Below are 3,204 nucleotides of genomic sequence, written 5' to 3'. Positions count from 1 at the left end.
ACATCTACTTCTGCTTCATTGACTATGCTAAAGACTTTGTGTAGATCACAACAAACTGTGGAAAATTCTTAAAGAGATGAAAATACCAGACCACCTTACCTGCCTCCTGAGAAATCTGTATGCAGGTCAAGGAGCAACAGTTAGAACTCGACATGGAACAATGAACTGGTTAAAAATTGGGAAAGGAGTACGTCAAGGCTACGTTATCCTACTTATTTAATTTATGTGCAGAGTACATCATGTGAAATTCCGGGCTGAATGAAGCACACGCTGGAATCAAGATTGCTGGAAGAAACATCAATAGCCTCAGATATGCAGATGACACCACCCTTATGGCAGAAAACAAAGAGGAACTAAAGAGCCTCTTGATGAAGGTGAAAGGAGAGTGAAAAAGCTGGCTTAAAACTCAGCATTCAGAAAACTAAGATCATGGCATCTGGTCCCATCACTTCATGGCTAACAGACAGGGAAACAATGAAAACAGAGACAGACTTTATTTTCTTGGGCTCCAAAATCACAGCGGATGGTGACTGCAGCCATGAAATTAAAAGACACTTGCTCTTTGGAAGAAAAGCTGTGACAAACATATTAAAGAAAAAAAAAAAAACATATTAGACAACATATTAAAGAGCAGAGACATCACTTTGCCAACAAAGGTCCATCTAGTCAAAGCTATGGTTTTTCCAGTAGTCATGTATAGATGTGAGAGTTAGACCATAAAGAAGGCTGAGCGCTGAAGAATTGATGCTTTTGAACTGTGGTGTTGAAGAAGACTATTGAGAGATCCTTGGATTGCAAGGAGATCAAACAGTCAATCCTAAAGAAAATCAATCCTGAATATTCATTAGAAGGACTGATGCTGAAGCTCTAATACTTTGGCCACCTGATGCCAAGAACTGACTCATTAGAAAAGACCCTGATGCTGGGATATCCAACCTAGAGAGCATATTAAAAAGCAGAGACATTACTTTGCCAAGAAAGGTCCATCTAGTCAAGGCTATGGTTTTTCCAGTGGTCATGTATGGATGTGAGAGTTGGACTGTGAAGAAAGCTGAGAGCCGAAGAATTGATGCTTTTGAACTGTGGTGTTGGAGAAGAGTCTTGAGAGTCCCTTGGACTGCAAGGAGATCCAACCAGTCCATTCTAAAGGCGATCAGCCCTGGGTGTTGATTGGAAGGACTGATGCTGAAGCTGAAATTCCAATACTTTAGCCACCTCATGGGAAGAGTTGACTCATTGGAAAAGACTCTGATGCTGGGAGGGATTGGGGGCAGGAGGAGAAGGGGAAAACAGAGAATGAGATGGCTGGATGGCATCACCGACTCGATGGACATGGGTTTGGGTGAACTCTGAGAGTTGGTGATGGCCAGAGAGGCCTGGCATGCTGCAATTCATGGGGTCACAAAGAGTCGGACATGACTGAGAGACTAAACTGAACTGAACTGATGCTGGGAAAGATTGAAGACAGGAGGAGAAGGGGTCGACAGAGTACGAGATGGTTGGATGGCATCAACGACTCAATAGACATGAGTTTGAGCAAGCTCCGGGAGATGGTGAAGGACAGGGAAGCCTGGTGTGCTGCAGTCCATGGGGACTCAAAGAGTCAGACATGACTGAGTGTGACTGAACAAAAACTATATTATTTTGTTCCGTCTTGAAATAAATTGCAAGGCAGCACTACTTTCTAACACACAGCTTTCTACCTGCTGCTTAATGTCAGAGGTGCTGTGAAAATAAATGGGGATTTTTGTTTTTTGTAGTATGCCCCAACTACCTGTTCTAATCTATTCAGAAAATTCTAATACATAATCTGACATGTATGCATATGCATTCAGTCGCTCAGTTGTGTCCAACTCTTTGTGACCCCATGGACTATAGCCTGCTAGGCTCCTCTGTCCATGGAATTTTCCAGTTAAGAATACTGGAGTGGGTTGCCATTTCCTACTCCAGGGGATCTTCCCTACCCAGGGATCAAACTCATGTCTCCTGAATTTCCTGCATCGGCAGGCAGATTCTTTACCACTGCACCACCCGGGAAGCCCACATAATCTGACATATTTACTCAATTCTATCCTAGATTTATACAGGATATACAGAAAGGTACTTTAATTTGGAGTTTAGCACCAATAAACAAATGTCGTAAATCCTTTAAGCAAATATGTTTGCAACATACTATAAGAAAGAGCTATTAGAGTCACATTTATTTTTCCCAGGTAATTTGATGTAAAAACTCCTTAAATATTTACTTTCTTCAATAAAGGAAATTCACAAATTCTTTACTTCCTGATAGGAATTTAACCTCTAAATATTTCCTTTTCAGGTTTGTTTAGGTGATTGTAAAGGATTAGACCTGGAAGAGTGACCCTACTCAAACCACATCTGACTCTTTTAGTTAATTTTGTTAAAATGATCCTATGTATTATATTGCAGAGTTGAATCTTCTCCAGAACACAGATCAAATTTTATTTATGGTACTTTAATTAGAATCAACCCATAGGAAAAATTAAATAAATGTGAATTATAAGATTTACTTCATCACTGTCAAAGAAATTAAAATATGAAAATGTATGTCAGATGGGTTGTTGAACATCAAATGAGTTATACATTTGCACATAAATTGAACTGTTTTCAAACTGGAGGGGGGATATCCCTGAATTTAGTCAAACTGAGTTTGTAGTACAAACATACCAAAGACATGAAATTTTAATCTGATTTCTATTTTGCTTTAACATAAGCTTATTTCTGAAGTATATATGTTTTGTTGCTATTTCTCTGATAATGTATGGTGGCTGAAAAAAATTCATGTTATTTCAGGAACAGAAAAAACCTACACCCTTATCCCCCTGTGTTTTAGCAAACATAAATGGGGCCATACCATAAGTAGCATACTTTAACTGCATTTTTTTTGTGGTTGGATAGTTTTCTACAAAAATACCTTAAGATTTCCATGGTAAAAACCACACTCGTAGGTCATTTCAACATTTGGATATATTCTAATGCATTTAACCAATCCCCTGTTGATAGACATTTAATTATTTAACTTATAATTAAATGTATTTCAATTATTCAATATTGTAGACAATTTCACACACACACACAAAATCAATCTTACAGCATGTATCCAAATATTTCCTTTGAATAAATTCCTAGGAATGGAATTGTTGGATAAGAGAAAACAAACATTTGAATTTTTCAAGTTTTTAC

Source organism: Bubalus kerabau, chromosome 3 (genome assembly GCF_029407905.1).
Source record: "Bubalus kerabau isolate K-KA32 ecotype Philippines breed swamp buffalo chromosome 3, PCC_UOA_SB_1v2, whole genome shotgun sequence".
In the NCBI taxonomy this organism is placed as follows: Eukaryota; Metazoa; Chordata; class Mammalia; order Artiodactyla; family Bovidae; genus Bubalus; species Bubalus kerabau.
Note: the sequence above shows the minus strand (reverse complement) of the source record.